The sequence below is a fragment of the Gordionus sp. m RMFG-2023 genome, chromosome 2 (assembly GCF_954871325.1).
Source record: "Gordionus sp. m RMFG-2023 chromosome 2, tfGorSpeb1-WG-v2, whole genome shotgun sequence".
Classification (NCBI taxonomy): domain Eukaryota; kingdom Metazoa; phylum Nematomorpha; class Gordioida; order Chordodea; family Parachordodidae; genus Gordionus; species Gordionus sp. m RMFG-2023.
Genome location: NC_088776.1, coordinates 61798398 through 61826343, shown reverse-complemented (window position 1 = coordinate 61826343; position 27946 = coordinate 61798398).

Genomic DNA, 27946 nt, shown 5'->3' with positions numbered 1-27946 from the left:
TCTGTTTTATTTTTTGCTGGTACATTTGCCCACATGTTACAGGTATCACAACTTCTAGCTAAACTTTCTATTTCCCTATTCATTTGGGGCCACCAAATATATACCCGTGCTTTATTTTTCATCCTTTCTATACCTTGGTGTCCTATATGTATCGTTGTTAGAATATCTTTTCTTAACGTCCATGGAATTACTACACGATATCCTCTCATCAGACAATTGTCTTCAATATATAATTCATTCTTAACTCTTTTGAATGTGCCCTTATTTTTTCATTCTATGTCTCCTTTCAAACATGCTTTAATTCTCATTAATTCTTCATCTTGTTTAGATATATTGTCTACCAGTTCCAAAGTTATCGGTTTCTCTCTAGTATCTACTTTCAAAGATCTTATATATTATTAACTTCCTCTTCTGCTAAACATATTTCTACATTATAGGTTTTGGACTCTCTTTCTTCCTCTTCTGTTTCTTTTATGAATAATCTTGATAAAATATCTGGTAAACAATTTAATTTACCTTCTCTGTATCTAATTTCAAAATCAAAATTACCTACCAATAACAACCATTTTTGTAACCTGGGCGAAATCATCACTCTTTGTTATCTTTTCTAAATAGTCCTACCAACGGTTTGTGATCAGTATATAATAAACTTTCGACCCAATAAATATTCTCTGCATTTAGTTAGACCAAACTTTACTGCTAACGCTTCCTTTTCTATAGTTGAATAAATTTTTTCTGCCTTATTTAAATGTCTTGACAAAAATAAAATAGGCTTCTCTATATTATCAATCATCTGTAACAATACTCCTCCTATACCTTCATTGGACGCATCAACTGCTAATATAATATCTAAATTCTCATTAAAACAATTTAATATAGGTTTCTCTACCATCTTTATTTTCAATCTTTCGAAACTTTTCTCCTGTGCTTCTCCCCATTCAAACTTTTTATTTCTCTTTAATAAATCATACAACTGAGTAGCAATTTCTGCAAAATTTTGAACAAAACGATGATAATAATTCGTTGCTCCTAAAAACGCCTGTACTTCCGTTTTATTAATCGGGGCTCTCATATTCATTATCTTATCAATATTCTTTGCAATTGGCATAATTTCATTACCCTTAATAATATGTCCTAAATACTTAATTTCTTTTACTCCAAAAACACTCTTATTCATATTGGCTCTTAAACCATTTTCCAATATTATATCTAACACTTTAACCAATCTAGTATTGTGCTCTTCTTCTGTTTTACCCGATATCAGAACATAATCTAAATAATACATTACTCCTTTTATTCCCTGTAATAACGCCGTCATAGTTCCTTTGAAAAATTGGCGCCGAAACTTTTAAACCAAATGGTAGCCTACAAAACGCAAATAAACCCCTATGTGTTGTTATCGTTAACATTTTATTTGTATTCTCATTAACTTTAATCTGTAAATACGCATTAGAGAAATCTATCTTTGAGAAAAAAATCGCTCCTTTCAAATTTGCCAACAGTTGTTCTATTCTCGGTAAAGGATACTTTACCGTTATAATCCAAGGATTTAGTGAAATCCTATAATCTATGCATAGCCTTAGACTATTATCAGGTTTTCTTACAGGCACTAACGGTGTTGCCCATTCGCTATGTACTATCGGTTTTATTATACCTTCTCTTAACCATTTATTTAATTCTGTATCAATCTCTTCTATCCAAGAAAATGGCAATCTTCTTACTGCACAAAATTTCTGGTAGTTCTCTACTAATTTTATATCTATTTCCACATTTTTTAATGTACCCAACTCATCTTTAAAAACCTCCAAATGTTGATCTAAAATTATACTTATATCATTGCTGTTTTTATTTTCGACCATCTCTTCCTGTTCTGCTACTTTACTTCTCTGTCTGTTGATTTCGATTGGTGTTACCTCAATAGAATTTATATCTTTTGACATCTTATTCTCTTTGACTCTATATTTAATCAAAAACTCTGGTGTTCGATTTCTAAGTTTATCGAAAACTAATTCTTGTTTATCCTCTATAATAGGTAACTTAAATCTATCGAAATCACTCCTTATTATTTTACTATTACCAATATATTCTGTTGTTCGATTTCTAAGTTTATCGAGAACTAATTCTTGTTTATCTTCTATAGTAGGTAACTTAAATCTATCGAAATCACTCCTTATTATTTCACTATTATCAATAAATTCTGTTGTTCGATTTCTAAGTTTATCGAGAACTAATTCTTGTTTATCTTCTATACTAGGTAACTTAATTTTCTCAAAATCACTCCTTATTATTTCACTATTTTCATCATTACCTACTGGGATAGTTTCGAAAAAATTCCACCAATTATAAACTGGACCTAACGTTCTTATATCATACCAACCTAAAATTAGTTCAATCTTCAACGTAGTTATCCATAAATTTATACTTTTATTAACTCCTGGTAACCTTACCCTATAATACCCTAAAATTTTCACCACGCTACCATCCAATTGTTTGGCTCTTATCTTTTTTGAAACAAATTCTTTCTCTGGCCAAAATCTCATAAAATCCTTAATACTTATCAATCTAATTTCTGCTCCTGTATCTAATAAAAAACAAATTTCTGCTTCATCCATATTTATCTTTACTCTCGGGCATCTATTCTTCATTAAAAAATTCTCTAATTCCATTTTTCGTACATCTAAACAAGTTGCATTTTTAATTCTATATATTTCAAAATCTCTACTTTTTATTTTTATATCACTTCTATTAATGCAAAGAATATGGGTGGTGACGATATGGTGCGAGGTTCGAGTCAGTAAAAATATATTTTATTAACTTTATTGACTAATTTCTTTTTCTTTTCTTAAGGTATTTATACGTTTTATAAAATATAAATTAGAATATAAAAAATAAAATAATATAAAAAAAAAGTAAAGTTAAACCGAAAGTTATATAAATAAGGTTACGCAAAATAATAAGTAATATAAGTTGAATTACAAAAATAAAAAGTTAAGTTGAAAAGATAAATTTGAATTCATAAAATGTAATATAAAAATAAAATTAGATTACAAAAATATATAATTATAATAACGCAACATTCTCCCTCTTCTGATAATTTCATCGGAGAAGTCATAGAGAGTTTGTTGTTCTAGAAGTTTTTCCCGTTTCGATTGTATTCGGTTTCTTCTTGGTTAGCGCATAAGTCTCAAATGTTCTCGTAGGTTTGATGAAATCGTTGAACGTTATCGTTAGCTTGATATCCTTCACATTTCTCAAATTTCATAATTAATCCAGTCGAATATTGGAATTTGGAATAAATCGGAATATATAATTTGGCATAGTTGATCAAATCAAATATATGAATATGCACGAATAAAAATTTATGTAATAAGGAATAAAATTTTAATCCAGAATAAGGAATGATAAATTATAATAATTATTATATTATTTTTAAGTTAATCATAGCGTTTTATACTTTTAGCGTTTTATGCGTTTTATATTTTTAGCGTTTTATATTTTTTGCGTTTTACATTTTTTAGCATTTCATATTTTATAAGCGTTTAATTTTTCGTGTTTTAGTGTTTAATTAATTTTTGTTTATTTTCTATCTCCCAGGTTAAAATATGCAAATAATATATTATTCACATTTCCCTCTCTTTAAATAAAATTTTAAATTTCACACCCTAATTTTAATTCAAAAAAAAAAAAATTCTTCATAAGATTCACCACATAATTTAAATATATTTTTCTAAAATGAATGTTTTTTTACATAACTTTTTGTCTTCAAAGCTTTTAATTTCAAAAACTTTTTATCATATTAAGTATTACTTATAAGGGTTATTTGAATCAATCATGTGATTTAAAAATTACATTTTAACATATTTAAAATTAAGTTTTATCTTCTTGTTTAGGATTTTTAATATTTTTAATTATATTTAAGAATTCATCTTTAGGTTTATGTTAATTTACAACAATTGGTCATCATTCAAGAAATCAAAAAATATCAATATTATCCATTATGATTTTACATTTTAGTAATTTTAAAAATTTATAACATGCCTTTATCCTGGCATAAAATTTTAATTTATAATACTTCTTACGTGGATTAGAATAATAAGTAACCATCATTGGTCTCACAAAATAGAATTCATAACCTATCGTTCAACTTCCATATCAGTTCTTCCTAGGTTGTCACATTAGGTTAGGTGCTGGCTATTATATTCCAGTCCAACATCCAGAGCCGGGACACCATAAAGAAAGAAGCTTTTTGCATGAAAGAACGTACTAAGGTTTGATTCTTGGTCATCTCAGTAGTTTAGGTAGTCACAATAGATAAGGTAGTCATAACATCACAATAGATAAGGTAGTCATAATAGGTAGTCATCTCCATAGGTTAAGCACAAGGTAGAGTCATAATAGGTAGTCATCTCCATAGGTTAAGCAATCAACACAATAGGTAGTCATATAAATAGAGTCATCTCAATGGATTAAACAATCGTCATAGATTAGATGGTCATCTCAGCAGATTAGGTAGTCATCTTTTTCTAGTCCACCACCCAAAGGGCACCATGCAAAGAATATGGGTGGTGACGATATGGTGCGAGGTTCGAGTCAGTAAAAATATATTTTATTAACTTTATTGACTAATTTCTTTTTCTTTTCTTAAGGTATTTATACGTTTTATAAAATATAAATTAGAATATAAAAAATAAAATAATATAAAAAAAAGTAAAGTTAAACCGAAAGTTATATAAATAAGGTTACGCAAAATAATAAGTAATATAAGTTGAATTACAAAAATAAAAAGTTAAGTTGAAAAGATAAATTTGAATTCATAAAATGTAATATAAAAATAAAATTAGATTACAAAAATATATAATTATAATAACGCAACAATTAATATCGCTTGAATTATAATTATCAACGTTAAAACACTTTTTATTATCACAAAATTTTACGTTCATATCACCATAATTATTCTTACTTACACTAACACTATCAACATTATCCTAATTATCATTATTAAAATTAAAATACTTATTTTTACTACAATTATTAATATTAAAAAAATTATTATAATTATCAAATCTATCATTAAAATTAAAATGCTTATTTTTATCTGAACTAAAATAAGAAAAACTATTATTACCAAATTTATTATTAAAATTAAAATTTTTATTCTTATTTGCTACTAAATTATCAACATTAAAAAAATAATTATTGTTACAAAATTCACTATTAAAATATTTCTTTCTTAGTCATTTGTTACATTTCTCTTGACTGTGTCCATCCTGGCCACAAATATTACATCTCACAATCATATTGTTTAATCTACATCTTATAGCTAAATGGCCATTCCTGCCACATCTCGCGCATTTCAAATCCTTTGTTAAATAACAATCACGCGACATATGGCCTGGCTGACCACAGCTATAGTAACTAATTCGTCTGAAATTCTCTGTACTTCTAGCAATGTTTACTCTCCTTATTTTCCTCATTTAATATATTTTTTATCTTATCTAATTCCTTATTTTCTATTTTGATGTACGATGTATTTCTACCTAAAATTAAACCTAATAAAAATGCACTATTACCGAAAATATTATTGCCATTATATTTTCCAATAATAAATTCCTTAAAATAATTTGACTTAGATACATTACAAAGAATTCAAAATAATTTTAATCACAAATAACTTAATGCTGCGGCCAAAATTATACAACAATGTAAGTAATATTATGATTAAAATAAAAGCATAAAAAGGCATTAAAAATAAAAGAAAAGAAAAAATATATAAAATATATATATATTTTTTTTTTTACCTTAAATACGCTGATATATAAAAAAAATTGACTTTTAATCACAATTTATTTCTTCTAAATTTAATTGTATAGTCTATTTATTAGACTGAATATCTGCGGTTCCTGAGTATGTTTACTCTTCGGACCAGTGTTGAATTTTGACGTTGATTATTATAAAAAAAAGGAAGATTAAAGATTAAATATTTATAACATCAAACCATTATTTTGATATTGAAATAATAATCTGTGAATAATTGAAATAATTGTTGGTTGAATAATAATAATGAATTTTTTTAATTATTTTGTTTCCTATATATATATCTTTTTAATATTCAAATTGCAAATTTGAATGGCGAACTAACAATGCCCAACTAAAATTATAATATAATAAACTAATTCTAATATTCAAATATAAAAAAATTATAATACTCAAAAAAATAATTACATAACAATATAAAAAAAATTAATAAAAAAAGGAAAAATTGAATAATTACAACAGTTAACCTGTTAAATTAAAATTTCAGTGTAGATGTACCACAGGAAAGTGACAATTGTCATAATCATTATTTTTAAACTTTTTTGAATTTTTTTTGAATTTATTTAAGGCAATTGGATAAAAATAGTTAAGGTTAACTTATTAAATAAAATTTTCAGTGATGATGTACTACAAGAAAGTGACAATTGTCATAATCGTTATTTTTGAACTTTTTTGAATTTTTTTAAGGCAAATGGATAAAAATAGTTATTGTTAACATGTAAAATTAAAATTTCAGTGAAGATGTACGACAGGAAAGTGACAATTGTCGTTATTATTGAACTTTTTTAAATTTATTTAAGGCAAATGGGTAAAAATAGATAATGTTCATATGTTAAATTAAACATTGAAGATGTACCACAGGAAAGTGACATTGTCATAATCGTTATTTTTAAACTTTTTTTGATTTTTTTTTAATATATAACATAGAAAACTGACAATTGTCATATGTAATATTTTTAAACTTTTTTAAAATTTAAACAAGGATAAATTAAAGATATTTTGAAAATTATTAATTATTTCAAAATTATTGAAAAAATATATTGTATTGTTAACCAGGTTTGTTGTTAGAACCCCAACTAGATTTTAAAAAATAACCGTCCCCAATCTAATTTTTTTTTAATAAAAAATATTGGCTCGGCATGTTTCTTAAATCTTTGATGGCTTTAAATTATAAAATATTAAAAAGTGGTGCCTTCTAACTTCTATTATTTGAGCGTTATTTAATTAAAGTCGTGCTTTTACAATTTACAACGACATTAAACAGCAAGCCTTTGCGAGCTATAAGGCAAAGCTCAAACGAGTCCGGATTTTTTAAATATATTTATAGATCGTCAAATTCTTGGTTTTGACGAAATAAGAAACCTACCTTAACTAACTTATTCTATTGGGTAGATCTAGTTTTTTTTAAGATTATAAGATTGAAATTCGAACTTTAGCCATGTTATGTAAAGTCGCACACGGCGTCTAATTTAAAGGAAGAAATAGAAAATTTATTAAAAAAGTAATAATATATTTTTGAACCAAATATACAGTATCACGTTTGACAATGGTGCCAATATGATTAAAACCGTTGAAATGATAGCTGAAGAACAGCTAATCACTCATATCGATCTTTCTGAAGATGCATTCTCAGAATATTTGTTACAAATGAGCGATAATAAGTCCTCACAGGAATATAAGGACTCTTTGCAACCAAATAACAATTCTAATAATATAGAGATCGCCCAGGAAAATAACAGTGATATATCAAATATACATGATGATGATTTTTATGGTAAGTACATTATAAATAATCAAAATCAAGATGATAACATACATTTTCAGCATGATAATCAAGAACAAATAAATGATGATATGTAAAATTTATTAAATGATCTAAGAAAATTATTTGGGCAGATTTGTGTGCGATGTTGTGCCCACTTATAGCTCGCAAAGGCTTGCTGTTTAATGTTGTTGTACATTGTAACACGACTTTACTTAGATAACGCTTAAATTATAGAAGTTAGAAGGCACCATTTATTTTATAATCTAAAGCCATCAAAGATTTAAGAAACATGCTGAGCCAATATTTTTTATTAAAAAAAATTAGATTGGAGACGGTGATTTTTTAAAATTAGATGGGGTAGGACCTTTCTAACAACAAACCTGGTTAACAATATATTTTTTCAATAATTTTAAAATAATAAATAATTTTCAAAATATCTTTATTTTATTCTTGTTTAAATTTTAAAAAAAGTTTAAAAATATTACATATGACAGTTGTCAGTTTTCTATGTTATATATTAAAAAAATTCAAAAAAGTTCAAAAATAACGATTATGACAATTGTCACTTTTCTATGGTACATCTTGAAATTTTATTTTTACATCTTAATAATATAAATTTTTTACCTATTTGCCACAATAAATTAAAATAGTTAAAAAAATAACGATTATAACAATTTTCACTTTTTTGTGTTACACTTACATTACATCTTCATTGAAATTTTAATATAAATTTTTACCCATATATGGCAAAAAAAGTTAAAAAAAATAACGATTATGAAAATTGTCGGTACATCTTTATTGAATTTTTATTTTAATTTAACATGCTTACTAACCCATTTACTTCAAAAAATAATATCAAAAAAATATTAATTTACTATAATATTATAAAATATAAGATCGTTGATCTAAAATATTTTTAAATAAAAGATCTTTGAAGATCGCTGCTCAAAATTTTTTAAAAATAAAAGATCTTCAAATTTATCTTCAAAGATTTTGCTCAAATTTTTGAGCGAGATCTCGCTCAAAAATCTTCAAAAAAGATCTTTAGTACAACTCTGAACAAATGTTTATAATTTGTAGGAAAAGATATTGAATTTGAATAAAACGATTGTATAAATACATTTTCTAATTTATTTACCCATCTACATTCCCACTTTTATCTTCAGGGGGGATTAGGGTTTCAAATTCCACTCCCAGCCCTCATGAAAAAATTTGAATTTTGATCTGCAGTATTTTATTATTTATATATCTTTAAAATAAATTTTAAACTATCTTGCAAAAAACTTGCCTTGGTTTATGGTATTCCTTTTTAAAAAATATATACTTTAATTTCATTATGTAGAAACAATCATTAATTTTTTGCTATTTCAGCAAATGTTAAGCGCAAATATGCTACGAGTTTATTTGACTACTGTTAAATAATCTGATTTTGTTTGTTATACCTTTCGGTGATATAATTTTTATTTTATATTTACTTTTTTTATATCATATTAATATTACATTTTTTTGATATCAATTTGTATTTTTATTTTACATAATTGGTAATAATATATAATAGAGGATTTTATACAAATTCTTCATGGAGGCTAAATTACGTCCGAACTTCGCGATGGATGCTTTGAATAATTCCACATATATGACTGAATTCTTCAAGCTGGATTTCCCTAAATTTAGTAGCGATGACAGCGCTTACATAGGGAAATTGCAGAATTTCTTCGACACCAGCAAGATCTCCAACGGAGAAAAGACTCCGTTGTTTCTCCGAAGTCCAGATGACGAATTTAATAACATTGGAGCTATTTGCACAGAAGCAGACTTCCAGGACCCAATCACCCTGCTTGGCAAATTCAAGCTACAACATCCATCGAAGACTGAAAATGCCAAACTGTCCTTAATTTATGCTGCCACTCAAGGCAAGGATGAGACGTTCTCGGCTTGGGTCACACGGGTAGCAAGACTCAATAAAGAATGCAAATTCAATGGCATTCAGCGCATTATTGAGAAAGTCAGAGTTGCTTCGAATTCCAAAGATGTCAGGAAAGTGGTCAGGAGCTCTATGACTATAGAAGACATTTACAATCTAGGTCTAGAGGAAAACACTACTGAGCCAAGTGACATCAAGGGCGTGATGAAAGTTGAAGCCATTCATTTGACTGAATCACCTGGAGTACAAGAGGTTAATCACATGGGCAAAGTCAAAAATAGCTACGTAACCACAAAACCCATTCAGGACATGCACATGGTAAATCTCTTATCAAGCAACCCCAATTCATCAATGACAATAGCCAACGGACAACATTTCGATGTACGCTGCGACTACTGCCATGACAAACGATTTGATGAAAATTACAGGATACGCTACAACAACGGCCGCGACAAACAATTTGACGCACTACACAGCAACTTCCACGACAATCGTTTTGATCAAAGCTAAGATAATTGTCACCATAGCAACCGTTTCGACAATCGCAACGATAACTACGAAGACGATCGATACAACAATAGCGGGTACAACTTCCATGACAACCGCCACGACTATCATTGTGACCATCATCAAAGCCCTGATCAACGGGATGACTGCTATAGAGGTGATAACCGAACCAACTATTCCCGTCGTGGTTAGCACAGACACAACCCTCAAAATATTAATGGTTTTCCGAAATATCTCGACAACAAAAAAAGACCTCGAATCAACTTACTCCTACATACCCAAAATGGTCAGACAAGAAAAAATCCACTTGAAGTTCGATGCCGTGCCTAAGATCATACCTCCAAGGATAGTTTCAGCCAGGGTTGATGCTATGACTCAGAATTTGGATGGCTTGCTGAAGGACAACGTAAACCTTGCTCGAGAGGATCTAGATGTCCGATGCCACGCACAAGCGATCCGATTGGGAAGTTAGCTTAGGGCGCCCTTTACTTTACCAAGCCATCGTTTGGTTTGAAAAGAAGACTACACCATGAACATGGGTGGAGTATTGCGTGGCGATCATGAACGTAAATGGCGTTGCCATTCAACATATCCAAGGAAATCATAAGCCGGATTTCTTTGGAGGGTGAAATGTTAAATAATCTGATTTTGTTTGTTATACCTTTCGGTGATATAATTTTTATTTTATATTAGTGATCTGCATCGGGCCTAATTTTTCAAGCCCGGCCCCGGCCCGAATTTTTTTTTAAAAAAGTTTGCCGGCCCGAACCCTAAATTTTTTTAAAAATAATTTACAGACCCGGCCCGGCCCGAATTTAATTAAATATAGAAATTAATTTTTATAATTAAATCAAAATAAAAGACATATGTTATATGTCGTTTAGTTTCAATATATAAAATCAAATATTTTTATTTTACATAAAAAAAAATTCAATTATAAAATTGATAAATTTACATACATTTAAAAAAATTTCCAAGGTCCGACCCGGCCTGAATTTTTTTTAAAAATATTAGGCCCGGTCCGAACCCGGATATTTTAAATAGAATTAGGCCCAAGCTCTGCCCGAAACCCGTTCGAGCCGGGCCGGACTCGAGCCGGGTACGGGCCGGCCTAACTTTGCAGATCTCTATTTTATATTAACTTTTTTTTATATCATATTAACATTACATTTTTTTTGATATCAATTTGTATTTTTATTTTACATTATTGGTTATTTTTTTATTGTTAAAAAAAGATATAGAAGGAATTTTTTTTTTTGGTTTAAAAAAGGAGAATAAAATGTAATACTTAAAATATAAAATGTAATTTATGATAATTAAAATAAAATTATGACCTATTCTTATGATGAGGATTTTATCCAAATTTTTCAACTAACTTTCCATGTTATTAAATATAAAAGTAGTGTAAGTTAAACGATTCGATATGAGACAATATTTTAAAACAGCCAACTCAATATCTTAAGCGGAAAAATGTTGCCTAAATCTTGAGATACCTGTTTTTTAAAATAGGCTCAAATCTAGCCAACACTTTTCCGTTTCTCACATTTAATAAATCATATTAAATCGTACATTTTCTTTCGTAATACTTACTATTTTGTATATTAATTCCAAAAAAAAACCACACGTAATATATATAATTTTACAAAATCAAAAAAAAAAATCATATTAATAATATAATAATAATATAAAAGTACGACAGGTCCAATTTGTTTTAGTAAATTCGTCAAATAGGCCATTATATAAAAAAAACATAAGGCGTTCATAATATTCGTTGACTTCGTCAGTAATTGTTATCGTTCGTGCTGAATGTTCGGCAATCGTATGTTCATCTTCATCATTAATATTTATCATAGATGTTCTTAGCAATCATATGTTCATCTTCATTATTAATATTTATCATAGATGTTCTTAGCAATCATATGTTCATCTTCATCATTAATATTTATCATCAGAGTTGTTAAAGGATCTAGATACAAGTATCTAGATCCTGTATCTAGATATAAAAATGTGGTATCTGTATCTAGATAGATTTTTGATTAAAATATCTGTATCTAGATATTATTTTAGACGATGTATCTGTATCTAGATCCATTTAAAAAGTATCTTTTAACAACTCTGTTTATCATAGATGTTCTTAGCAATCATATGTTCATCTTCATCATTAATATTTATCATGGATGTTCTTATTTTCATTATAACATTTATTTTTTAATGCACAAACAATCTCCCTTCTTTGATTTAAAAAAAAATTGCTTTGTAGACTCGTTTATTTATTCTCCATTCTGTAATATAATATTCCACCAAATTTTCCATTTTATAAACATCATTGATTAATAAATTTAACGCTAACATTTTGTCTTGGCTATTTATGTATATGTCGTATGGGAATGCGGAGTCCGTGGGGACTCGGAATCTCTCAATTTTAAATCATTTACCCGAGGGCAAATTCGATTTAACCGGAAATGGATTCTGGCATGCGTAAAGTATTTACCTGTTAAATTTCCGCCATAGATATTTCGGTATTTTTATAATTTATATGAAAAATGCATATAAAAATTAATATAAATTATGAGTACTTCTAGAGTTTATTCCAAAAATTGTTTGAAAATTTACTGTTTTGAGTACTCCGCACACCTTGCTAGAATACATTTTCGGTTTAAATGGGATTTTAAAATCTTTAAAATCTTCCTCGGTAAACGATTTAAAATTGAGAGATTCCGAATCCTCGTACGACACATATATACACTCTATTTCATCTTTTTTTTTAAACTTTCCATGATTTGTGTACATTTTAAAATTGATTTAATACCACTACTATTTCGAACCTTTCCAAAGGCCCCCACACATAAAAATCCTTTTATTCTAGCTATCATGTACCGAATTGGTTGCGCCTTCTGGTATATATATTTCTTCTTCCTTAAAAAACTTGTATTATAATAATTGATTATTATGCCTTAATAAACTTCTTATTCCATTATTTCTCCGATAATATATAATTTAACATGGTTTCTTGAACTAAGCGCTCCCCGAACCTCATCATATATTGAATCTGAACACTATTTATCCATATTAATGAACTCTCTCCTTCATGGTGTATGCGACCTAATATTTCTTGGAAAAATTCTTTATATATACTAATTTATTTATTTTATATATATTAATCAATATATTCCTTAAATACCAAATTTTGATTTACATTTTTTTTCATTTCTCTTCCCAATTTTTATATTTTACCCAATATCATTGGATTCCTTTTTTTTAAAATAATTAATTTGACTAGAAAAGGCAATTTTTGATGATTTAAATCTTTATATATTTTATCCTCATTTATAATATCATTATATTTTAATATTTCCTCTTCCGTTATTTTATTTTTCTAATCTAAAATTTAATCCTCACTATCAATTTCAGAAATAATATCTATTCCCAAATCAATAATTTTTCTCAATTTCCTGTCTATTTATTATTATTTATATCACTTTTATTATCCAAAATATCATCACATTTTCCTGAATTTTTCCTCAAAATTATTTACCAAATTTGTCATTTTTGCTACTCTTTGGCACTTTATTTTCTAAAATTTTCCTCTTTCCTTTACACATAGTTTCCGAATTATTATTTACCACATTTTTCAAATTTTACTATTCTTCGTAACCTTATTTTTCCAACAATATATTTACCATGTTATTAACATACCACCTCTACGGATGTTTTTGGCATTTCAATAGTTCTTATACCTTTCCCTTGAAATTTAATTTTTTTCAGAATATAATTAGGGTCTCTTCATGCTAATGATAGACGTGTTTTTTCTTTTATATATTTGTTTCTTTTTGGCCAAAATTAAAGCTAATTTATTAAAGTATATAACTGATATGTTAAATTTAAAACCATACATTTATATAAAAATAGCATGGATAAAAAAATATTTACATGTAATATTTTATAAGCGTTTCCTTTAATTCATCAAAAATAAAAATCAAACAATAATTTTGTAATGTAAAGTTTAAGGAAATCTTATACTCAAAAAAAAAAAATTATGCCGCGTGGAGAAAAATATGGAATGCGACTAAATTCCCTAGGTGAAACGTAAATTATTATTCACCATGCAGTTTAACGAATTAAAGGCCCTGGTTAAAATTCTCTGTATTTATCAAAAGCGAATTGAATATATTATTTATAAAAAATAAATTACAATCATTATTGTATCATTTAAGCAAACTTGAGAAAAGAAAAATCGTAATATAATTTTCGCGTTCGATCAGTGGAATAGATTGCTAGTTGTTATACAATAGAAAGTAGGAACTAAGCTAACATATATTTTGTCTAGTTTATTAATTTATTATTTGATAATTCCATAGTTAGGATCAAGGTATATTTTGTCTTGCATTATAATTGATTAGGGAAACTGATTATATAGCTAACTTGGGGAAAAAAAATTATATTTCTCTTAGTACATTTTATTATAAAATTTAAGTATTTTTCATCATACGACTAAATCAGAAAAAATTAATTTGAAGCTATTAAGTTTCATATAATTTTTAATAAAAAAAAATAAAATTTTATTAAAAGAAACAAGCTACGCGTTTTTGAGATATAAAGATTTCAAAATACGATCTTTATTTTGAAACACCTGATATATAAAATATTTAAAACTTTGCACAAACACTCTTAAAACAAAGCAAAAGGTATGTATGAAAAATCTGCTATACTTAATCTGAGTCGAATTGCAAGATATACTTTTATTTCCAAAAATATATATAAACAAATTTTTGATTATACAGTCTCAATGTTATAGCACTTTTAATTATGATTTAAAAAAATAAAAATTAAATTCTACAAAATCAATTTGTGATATGATTACCGCGATTCCCATAAATTTTATAATGAATAAGAAAAAAATGAAAATAATAATATAAAGCAAAATGGTTAAAATTTATTTAAAAAATATATAAGTCGAAAACCATTATAAATATCCAAATACATGTCTTAATGCTAAACAGAGAATAATAATTGTATATTAATATATATATAATTATCATAAAATTTTAATATTTATTGTCTCTTAATATAATCCTATATATTAGGCTTGAACTTAAATGTACAATGTACATTTTTTTATTTAGATTAAGTTTACATTCTAAAAAAGTGTTATTACATTTAAAAAATCTAAACATACTTTTATAGAATTATTACCAGTAACAATTACTTTTTTTTCAATATAGTAACTGTAACTAGTTACTTCAACTTTATTGAACCTTTATTAATAAAAGAAATATGTTTTTGCGGGAAGTCAACCTAATATTTAAATTATTATTTATCAATGTTTTAATTTTATTTATTGTCACATTTTAAGTATACAAGCATATTATTCTCAAAATTATTTATTTTAATTATAAAATTTTGTCAAAATGCAATTTCATACAATGTTATCTATATTATAGAATCAAAACTTTTAGTTGAAGATGATCAATTATTACATGATTTATTAATAAATAATTTACCCTATGTACCTTTTTCTAATTCACTTTAAACAAAGTATAAAAATGTATTGATTTCATTATAATTAATTAAAAATAAAACAAATAAATACAATAAGTTATTTCGAATTAATGCATAAATATTATAATATAAGTGTCTTCTACTTTTCTTAAATTTAAATTAGATTGTTACACAGAACTTACTCCCTTTTCTATTTTTAAAGGGGAATTAATTAGGTCTTCACTTTTCTTACGCCTTGATAAAATTTTAATCAGAATTTGTTTAAATTCAAAAGTTATATTTATTAATCACTTTGTTGCTATAATAAAATTAAACGACTTTAGTTTAATCTTAATTGAAGTTGGTACCTATCTTGAGTTATAAAAGTTAATATTGAATTCTGTTATAAATCAAGTGATTATTAACCCGATCTTATATTGTTTAAAAATTTGCATACCAGTAATATATAAATTATGTCGTAACCGGAAGTGAATTTCTCAGAATGAGAATTCAAAAGTGAGAATTACAAATTTTTGGAAACATTTTAAAAAAAGTAAGGATTAGGTTCATTATAAACATGGCGTATTAGACTGTTCACTCAAGAAAATAATAAAAATATATGGAGTCCTTGATCTATAATTAAATAATTTTATAATTATAATAGCTTTATGGAGAAAATATTTTTACTTTATTTAAAAAATATTCTTAAATTATTATTTTAAAAATTAATTTAGATAAACTAATTAGGATTTATAATATTTATCAAATTATTAGTGAATTTTTATATGTTATTAGACCTCTCCAAGCTAGGTTATATATATAATTTAGGCCAATAATGCTTTGATAAAACAAATTTTATATTAGACGTGAAGTTTCTCACAACCTATAGACAAAGCAAACTGATAAATAAAACATCTCTGATCTGCTTGATTCGGGGACTTTACTTTTCTCATCAAAATTGTCATTATAGTTCAACCGAAGTTTATACGAATCGCTTGAGCTTGAATGTTTGATTTTCATAAAGGCAGCGTCATCGGTGTGGCTAAAAACAACAGGCAAACTGCCGACCGGAACACAGGGCTAGCTATAGCTACTTAAAGAATATAGTGCGCTACATTTTCTAGACACCTTAACAGCGCTAAATGATTATGATTTTGTTAGTTTAGTTTAATTAATGCACTAAATATTTTAATCTCCTACATTCACCTATAAATCTTTTTATTATAATTACATGTCCTATACACGTAAGTTAAAAGGAAAATAATCTATAATAAAATTAATTTCAAACCCATAAATCAAAAATATTGAAACGCACATTTATATAAATATCGGAACCTGTTATCCTAGATAAGGTAAATATTTTCCTATTTATTCAAAATTAGAATTAAAAAAAAAATAGGGGATTAAAACATAAATAAATATTAAATTTGAATTTAATATTGCGAATAATTTTATTTATTATACTCCCAATTAGGGAAAATTAAAACAAAGATTGACTAAACGTATTTAATGTTATTAGGCCTCCAAGCTGAGTTATTTATATTTTAGATTAATAATGTTATGATAAAACAACTTTGATATTAGATGTGAAGTTTCTCATCACCTATAGTGAAAGCAAAATGATAAATAGAGGCTATCTGATATGCTTGATTCATTGGGTACCATAACTGATCAGAATGATTAAGATTTTTGTTAGTTTAATTTAATTATACACTACATATTTATAAATCTTATAATTACATGTCCTATAACCAAGTTAATAATAAAATTAATTCCAAACCCATAAATTGAAAATATTGGTGTGAACATTTATATAAAAATCGAGACCTGCTGTGTCTAGAATTGCAAATTTATTTCCTATAATATATATAAAAGAATTTAAAATTGAGGAGATTAAAACAAAAATAGGTATTATATCTAAATTGAATATAGAAAATAATTTTAGAATTATATTCCAAATTAGCGCAATTTAAAACAAAGACTGACTAAACGTATTTAATGTTATTAGGCCTCCAAGTTGGGTTATATATAATTTAGGCCAATAATGTTTTGATAAACAACTTTGATAGACGTGACGTTCTCACCACCTATAGCAAAAGTAAACTGATAAATAAAGGCTCTATGAACTAAGATTCAGGGACTATACTTTTCAAAATCATGAGCATTTTTGATTTTCACAAAAGGCGGCAATTTCGGCTTAGCCATTAACAAACGGCCAACGGCCTCCTCAAACACAGGTCTAGCAAAGACTACTTAAAAATTATAGTGCGCCACATTTATTAGATATCTTAACTGTGCAGAATGATTCTACTCATTATGTTAGTTTAACTTAATTATACACCACGTATTTATGAATCTTTTAATTATAAATACATGTCCTATATAACTAAATTTAATGGAAAATAATTTACAATAAAATTAAATCAAAAACCATAAAATGTGAGACCTGCATTATTTGGTTTTCCTATTTATATAATTAGAACAAAAAAAATAAGGATTAAAACAATAGTATGTATTTATATTTGAATTGAATAATGAAAATAGTAAATTTAAAATAAAGACTGACTAAACTATAATGTTATTAGACCACCAAGCTGAGTTATATATAATTTAGTCCAATAATGTTTCGATAAAACAACATTGATATTAGACCACGAAGTCTCTCATTGCCTATAGCAAATGCAAACTAAATATATTAGAATATTTAATTTTGTCCTAATATTAAATTTATGCGTGTATTTATACATAGAAAATATTTTGAAATAATTAGCTATCAAAAACTTTATACAGGATACAGTATGTGTACTCCAAATTTTTGAAATTTTTTAATAAATTGATTTTATTCACATTAAATTTTAAAAATATTTGTCCAGATATCAGTTTAATCGTGATTGGAAAATCTAGTCACAAGAGTTTGTTAACCCATGGTATTTCGAACCACAAACGTATTAATCCAAAATATCTATTTTGATTTATTATTTTATGGCTTGCTTTTATTAAATTTTTTGATGGTATTACCGGTGGTAGAGGTACCATCTACAACTTCCGGGTCAAATTTTTTTAAAATATAATATATTTATTTTTAATTTTTATAAGCTAATAATGGGGATTTAAAATATTAGGTTTTCACGGCTCTGGGTTTTTTAAAAAAAATATTTGATCCTCAAAATTATGTCTACATTTGTAATTTATTTTTATAAAATTATTGTATATTCATAATGTAAACATATTCTATAGATAATAATCTTAGGAAATGAAAATGGTATTTTTGTCCTTTGTTAGGGTAGGAAATTGGGCTCGGAAAGCTCCATACATAAGGTAGTTAGATTAACTGGGATAAATTGAAATTTTATAAAAAGTAAAAATATATTAACATAATTAGGGGAAAAAAGTGTTTTTATATACACATATTTATTATAGTTTGACATAGTTGGCCTCTTGTATATCAGTTAAAAAGAATAAATTGTTTTAAGGACATAATTTGTATTCATAATTCAGCTATATTCAGAATATTTCGACACCAATTTTTGATTTTTTTTTAAATTCATATATTTTGACAAAAAGAAAATGATATCTATATAAAATCGTGCTTTAAGGTAGTAATTTATTCTAATTTTTTAAAAATCTAAATATCATTATTCATAAATAGTATTATGAATTCTAAAATTTAATTTAAAAAAAATTGAAACAAGATAAAACCTTAAATTTAAAGATAAATTATATAAAACTAAGTAATCAATAACAGGAAGCAAAGTATTATAAAAACCAAACAAAATAAAATTTATCATATTTTTTAACTTTCTCTATAGCGTTTCGCATCGTAAGAGTCTGTTTCGATATAATTTTATAAAATTTTATTTTAAAAAAATCAATTAATTTTATCATTTGATATGATAAGAAAATTGCAACTTCTATAATTATATGCTAAAATCAGGGATTAATATTTGCTCAAAATTCAAAAAAACTTCAAAGATCCTTTCTCTTTAGAAGAACATTTTTCATTTTGCTTAAAAATCCTCATTTAGCATGCTCAAATTTTTTTTTTTTTACCAAAGATCTTTATTTATTTTTTTGATCTTTAAAGATTTGCTAAAAATTTAAAGCGAAATCATTTGAATAGTTTTCTCAAACTCTTGCTACAACAAATGAATCTCATAAAACATTATAGAAAACAACCATCAATTTACTTCATGTTTTGTGTTATTTACATTTGGATATACTTAAAGAATTTACTCTTCTAGCGTTGAGTTATAGAACGAAATTGTTATTTTCAAAAATTTACTCCCATTATGAAAACAATTATTAAAAAATTTTAAAATATTTTTTACAATTCCTTTCCATATTAATTGCTAAAAATATTAATTTGTTACTAAACTTATGCATTAATCTCTTTATTCTCATGTAATGTCCGATTATGTGCAATAATAACTAAAAAAAAATCTAGAAATAAAAAGTTATAAAAATATAACAATAATTTTTTAAAAATTTGGATATTTTGAATGTTGCAATAATTAAAACTTTATCATTCTGCTTTTAGTTAACATGATTACTATTAATTTGTATATTTTAAAATAATAGGTGTATCACTTAATATATTTAATACCAACATGTGATTTCAAAATACATAAATTTATCATTTTAATTTGTTTTTCTTGATAAAAACTACAACTCAATTTCTGGCCTTTGCCTAAGTTATACTACAGGTTTATTATATATTAAAGAAAATTTGTTTGTATATATTATGTAAACACTTACTGTCATTTAGTTTCGTATTAACGTTTCTCCCCATGGAACTATTAAATGTCCAGATGATCACACACATTGCTAATACATATATCATAGCGTTATGGAGTTCAAATAATTTACTCATAATAAATAATTTTTATATGATTAAAAATTAAATCTTTTTTTTTAAATAAAATATTTTAAAATGTTTATGAATATAAAATAAAAATGTAAACGTTTTAATTATTTAGAAATTTGTAAACAATATTTAATAATTTATGATCGAATAAATATATAATAAATAACAAAATTATAAAATTACAAATATAAATTTATTATATTCATCGCTTCATATTTGCTGATGATGGAGATAACATTAAAAAAAGGGGGGAGGTTTAAAAGGGAAAAACTTTATATTGACGATACTAAAGAAAGTTTAAAGAAATTAACAACAATTCTTGCTCAAAGTCAAAATATATATCCCATGAATATATAAAATATAACTCCTCTTTAAATTTTTTTTAAATTATTGATTTAAATATAGATTCTAAATATTTCATTAGTTTTAATATTTAAAGATAGGAAGGGTTCAGGACAAGGGTAGAATCCACCAACCCCCTTTGTCATAGTTAAGTCGTAAGTTGAAGTATTTGCAAAAAAAAATATAATGATCTTAATTTTGAAGATTTATAAAAAATATAATCAATTCTTGAAAAATGTTTCTAGGTTGAACTAATGTTGTTTCGTTTAACTGGCGATTTATCCCTCTTATTAGCCATTATTTATGCTTGATAAAATATGGAAAACGAGGTCTACTTCTGGAATAATATGTGGCAAGTCGCATTTTTTTTTGATTTGGCTTATATCATAAATTATGAATTTCTTTTTAAGATTATCGTGATCTGATTGCAATAGTTTCTGGATGTTACAAACTATTTTTATATTGTGATTTCTTCTATATATTTAATATAACCCAAAATATCTTAAATGGGTAAATTTGAGATTACCTGCTTTAATTGACATATTTAAATTTTATAATCGTTATTTAAAATATTTGCATTAATTTTTATTATTTGAAGTGGTGATCTGCATCTGGCCTAATTTTTCAAGCCCGGCCCGGCCCGAATTTATTTAAATATAGAAATTGATTTTTTTAATTACTCAAAATAAAAGACATATGTTACATGTCGTTTAATCTCAATAAATAAAATCAAATATTTTTATTTCACGTAAAAAATTCAATATAAAATTGATAAATTTAAGATATATTTAAAAAAATTTCCAAGGTCCGACCCTACCCTGTCCGATTTTTTTAAAAAATATTAGGCCCGGCCCGAACCCGATTAGTTTAAATAGAACTAGAATTCGGGCCGGGTCGGGCTCGGGCCGGGTCGGGCTCGGGCCGGGTCTAACTCTGCAGATCTCTAATTTGAAGTTTATGATTAACTGTTGTTAAAACTATTTGAGCCGATAACGGTTAACCAAATATTTTAATCCATAAAATATCCTACGCAAGTCCGAATATTTTGGTCAGAGATGGCACAAAAATTTGGACATCTATCAATAAAATCTCGAGGTTATTAAAAAATTGGTTAAAATATAGAGTTAGCCGTTTTTACAAATCGGTTCAATTTTCAAATAAAACTATTTTTGATTATGCCAAATTTGACAAAAAACTTAGTTACATTTTTATTACAATCTCCTATAGGTTGTATACATTTTTAGATAATTAAAATTATAAATAACATTATATAAAAATAATATCAACAAGAGATTTTCCTCAGATATTTCCTAAAATTTTTACTAGAGTTTGTATATATATTATAACTAAGAAAAAAAATATTATTCATCACCTTCGAACAGCGGCTGCTGAGATATGGGCCTATAAGGTTTAAAAAAAATGGGATATAGCAAAAAATGCACTCCCTTAAATTTTAGATATCTTTGAATATAATTGAGTTAGAAGCATCGTTTAAATTTCTTTATATAGTCCTATTGGTCTTAAAGTTACATAATTTTAAATATATATATTTTTTTTAAATATTTCTTAATTAGAAAACCTTAAATAAATCATAAAATACTATAAAAATTATTTCAAATTTTATTTTATGCGTAGGTAGTTATAGATTTAATGTATAAGGATGCAAACAAAATTTTAATATGGGCTTAAGCACGGGTTTAGGAGATATGACATTATCAATCATTAGTTAATTATAAATATTATAAACAAATATCCTAAAACTGTTAAATATCTTATTATTACACGTATTAAAATGTAAGAATAGAAAGGGACATTCATAGTCCTTGCGTGGCCGTTTTTAAAATTATTATCTGAAGCGTAGCTCTGGTCAAAACAAAATCGATTCGAAAAAAACTCTTACATATTTTTTTCCGCATCGTTTTTATTTGATGTATTTTTTTCTCGTTATTTTTCTTCCAATTGTTTTTTTTGGGGGGGGTTTTTTATTAATTTTTTTTTTTTTATTACCCGTGGATATACTTTCCTTCCTATTTTAAGTCAGGTTAAGATATAAAGACCGGGACCGGCTGGTTTTCCAGGCCCGGCCCGGGTATACGGGCTGAGCTATATTTTAATTTTTTAATTGTACCCGGGATGAGCCAGGCCGTATATTTTAAAAACAAATATTTCAAATCGCCATTATTAGCTATTAAAAATAAACATAATGTATTTTTATAATTCCGGGCCGAACCGAAAAAGGTATTTTTTTGAAAAAATTAGGGTCGGGACGTGTAAATGTTACACCTTCTGCATCTCTTTGATACAAATATCACATTTACAATAATATCAAATTTATATCAAATTTTATAATTTTATTTTTTGATAATTTATATTTAGGGTGTATATTAAATTATTTTCCAAGAATTAAACACAATAACAAAGATATTATATCTTATATCATTAAATCGAAAAAAAAATATTTCCTTTGAACATAATATTAACATCTCTATATTATGCTTGCACTTTTCAAAAATCATAAAAATTAACTTCCTTTTGTATTGTTTACCTTAAATCAAAAAATTATACATCTCTTTTAATATACCCTTACCCCTTATAACTAGATGAGCTAGCTAGTTTTTATAAAATTGAATTATTATTTTGGATAAAATTTTGAAAATAATATTATTAAATAATAATTATAAGGCTATACCAAAGGCTTGAATTTTCATTTAATTTATATATACATGGTTTTATAGCCCAGGGTGCCCGGTAAAAATTATTCGATTGTTGTAGATTTTAGTAAAAATAACATATCAAGGGCATTACGCCTAAACATATTTTTACCGGCCTTCATCCGGGTTTGAAAAGGAAAATTATTCCTAGCCTATAAATAAGGATTTATTTTGTCAAATATTATATAAAAATATAGGGGGAAATATTTTCTTAAAAAAGGTTTTAATTGATGATTGTTTATAATCATTTTAAAAATTTAGACGCCAATTATTTAAAATCTCATCCTTTTATCAGTTATCAGATATGTAATAATAAAATATTTAAAAGGCCTAAATATATAAGAATGAATGATTTATCAAATTATTTATTAATTTGATATTTATAATTAACTAATGATTAAAAATGCCAAATACCTGTGCTTTAACCCATATTGAAATTTTACTTACTTACTTATATTAAATAAATCTATAGCTATACTATGCATAAATAAAATTTGATAGAATTTTCTATATTATTTTTATGATTATTTAAAAGTTTTCTATTTTCCAATTTTTATAATTTAAATTTTTTTAAAAAAACAATATTTAAAATTATATAACTTTAAGATATACCAAACCAATAGGATGATGATGATATAAAGAAATTTAAATGACGATTTTTACTCAATTTTTGTTTTGAAAATTTCAAACACCTCCATCCCATTTTTAATCTTTTTATCACATTCCTAAATCTTTTATTCTTCCAGATTGCTTTAATTTTTTCCCCATCTTTTATATTTCCTAGATGTTTTTTTCTCATTATTTTTCTTCCGTTGTTTTTTTTTTTAGTTTTTTTTTTAATTTTCTTTTTATTAGAGTATTATTTTGCGAGTTTTTTATTACCCGTGTGGATATATTTTATGCCCTATTTTATGTCAGATTTAAGTTATACGAATCAGTGACCAGCAGGTCCCCCTTGGCCCGGCCCGGGCACATGAGCTAACCCATATTTTAATTTTTTTAAATATACCCGAGTCGGGCCTGAAATATTTTTAAAAAAAATACCCGGGCCTGGCCAAGCCTTATATTATAAAAACAAATAATTCAAATCGCTATTAAACATGATATATTCTTAAAAAAACTATGGGAGGGGTCGATAAAATAAGGGTCGGGACATGTAAATGATACATCTGCATCTCTATGATACAAATATTACATTTACAATAATATCAAATTTATATACAATTTGTTATTTTTTGATAATTTATATTTAGGGTGTATAAGAAATTATTTTCCGAGAATTTTGCACAATAACAAAAATATTATATATTATATCATTAAATCATTAAATTAAAAATAAAATATTTCCTTTGAATATAATATTAACATCTCTATACTATGCTTACACTTTTCAAAAATCATGAAAATTAACTTCCTTTTGTATTGTTTACCTTAAATTAAAACATTATACATCTCTTTTATTATACCCTTACCCCTTATAACTAGATGAACTAGCTAGTTTTTATAAAATTGAATTATTATTTTGGATAAAATTTTGAAAATAATATAATATTAAATATAATTATAAGGCTATACCAAAGGCATAAATTTAAATTAAATATACATGGTTTATTATCTATGGCCCAGGGTGCCTAGTAAAAATTATTCGGTTTCGATTTTTTCGTAAATAAAATTATCAAGAGCCTTACATCTAAATCTATGAAAAGGAAAATAATTCCTAACCTAAATAAATACGGATTTATTTTACAAATATTATATAAAAATATAGGGGGAAATATTTTCTTAAAAAAGGTTTTAATTGATGATTGTTTATAATCATTTTAAAAATTTAGACAAATTAACTAAATGGTATAAGCTGCTAACTATTTAAAATCTCCTTCTAATATAACAAACAAGAAAAAACCCACGAGTTTTACGATTCTCAAAGGTTGTTAGGATGTTGGATATTATAGGAATGAATATGTGTTGAGAAATTTCTAAATATTTTGGCATGTTAAGTTGCTCCTTTTTCTCAAGTATGTTAAGTGCTTAATTGGAAGGAGTCGATGAATCTATATACGAGCAATCAAAGACCAGGAATTGACCTCCTTCCAGGAAATTTGATAAATCACATCTAGATGTTTCCCATAAAATCTGAAAAGACATGAAGGTTCAAGAGATGGAATTTGGGCTGATCTCAAAGCTCTAAGGATAATCAAATTATATAAATTATGTCTAATAATTTGACCTTGACGAACGACAATAAAGATTATGTCTTCTGTCATCCATTTTCTTCGATGGCAGAACAACAAACAGAATTAGTGTGGTATTGGGTTATTAAGCAGTTTAAACGAATATGGTAATGAGTGATATTATTTTAGTGACGGCGCTAGGGAGCGCGCAGGGGCTCGAGCCCCCTAGAAAATTTGAATAGCACCCTGAAGCAAAAAAAAATTTTTTAAATGGAATCTTAACCCCTTGAATTAAAAATATTTTTTTTTGATTGCCCCCTGAAAGATTTCTTATAATTCTATTAAGTAAAATATAGATTTAATTTTATTATTTAAAAACTAATAAGACTATCTAAATATTTATAAAATGAATACTATTTTAAATATTAGATTAAATTAATACACATAAATTATATTTTCACTATGTCAGCTAGCAATCAAATTTTGTGTTAAAATAGAATATTAATATCACTCACTAAATATTAATTTAGCATTAACAGTTGAATCATAATTGACTATTATTATTTAAATTATTTTATAACCCTAATTAAATAAATATCAATGACATATTATAAAATATTATATAAATGCCACTTATATAGACGTATTTGGCAGTTATAATATATTACAGCTAATATAATAATGAATTTAACTAATAAATGCTTTTGATAATAAATGCAGTAACAATTTGCTTTCTAGTATTTAACATCTATTGAGGTGTAAGTAATTTTTATTCTAGTATTTAACATCTATTGAGGTGTAAGTAATTTTTATTTAACATTTTATTATTCATCCTACAATAGATGTAATAAATTAGATATCTTTTCTTTTATTTTTTTATTTTTTAAAAAACAGTTTTGAGTTAAATTTTTAATACTATATTTTTGATATTTTTACAAACTACTATTATTTTAAAATATAATATACCAACTAGAGGTGGTGCGACAATATATAAAATCTTAATTTTTCAGCATATCATTCTGGTCCTTATTTTATAGTTCTAAAAGGTTTCATTTCTTATATGGTATCCTTGCCGTGTAAATAACTCAAGGCTTCAATATATTTTCACCCAAAGATTTTTAGTGTTTTTATTTTACAATTTATCCAACATAATAAATTCTGATACTAGTTTACATCGTGAGTGTCATGGCTATTACTGCAAATTAACCAGCATCTATTATTTGTGTTACTATGTAATATAAGATTATTAATACAACGGCTATGAGCATATGATTGCATATTTTAGATAAACAATAATGGTCAACTGTGTAGTCGTTTATATATTACAGCTAATAACCCATCAAGATTGACGGGGTTGAGGGATAATTAATTGGTTTGTATATATGGTACTAAATATGCTTTATATTAAAAGTTAGGAGAAAAAGAGGTAAAATTGTTGCAATGTAACCCGTGAGCATTAAGGGTATTAGAAATATCAAAATTTAAATTTGTGATAGGAATAATATTGGGTAAAATTAAAAATAGAGATGTTTCAAAATTTTTGAATTTTAAATATGGGTTATACATTGGCCTGAAATTTTTTTTTTCAAACAACCACGTCCCATGCAACTTACCTGAAATTTTGCCATTTATTTCTATTGTAATTTAATAATAATGTCTTATTCTTAAATTTAATTTTATATTTAGAATAAAATTAAAATTTGTTATAGAAATCATATTGAATAAAATTTAAAATAGAGATGCTTGGAAATTTTTTAATTTTAAATGGGTAGACATGACATTGACCTGAAATTTTTTTTGCAGAGCCAGGCCTGGTCAAAAAACCAAGTCCCATGCAACTTTCATAAAATTTTGCCATTTATTTCTATTGTAATTTAATATCAATGTCTTAAATTTAATTTTATATTCCATTTATTTCTATTGTAATTTAATAACAATATCAAATTTAATTTTATATTTAGAATAAAATTCAAATTTGTGATAGAAATCATATTGGGTAAAATTCAAAATAGATATGCTTGAAAATTTTTTAATTTTAAATATGGACCAGACATTGGCCTGAATTTTTTTTCTCAATCCTGGCTAACCCATAATAAATTTGTAATTTTTTCCCAAGCCTGGAGATAGGTAAATCTCTGAAAACCATATTGTTGAGAAAATTTTCTCAAGCCCGCCAAAGACCATAATAATTTAGTTAGTTGAGAACTTAAATAAAATATATAAAAGTCATAATTCACTTAAAAATAAAATCAGAATATGAAAGTTGCATGGGCTTGGTTTTTTAATCAGGATTGGCGATTTCTGCAAAAAAAAAATTTCAGATCAATGTATAACCCATATTTAAAATAAAAAATTATCAAGCATTTA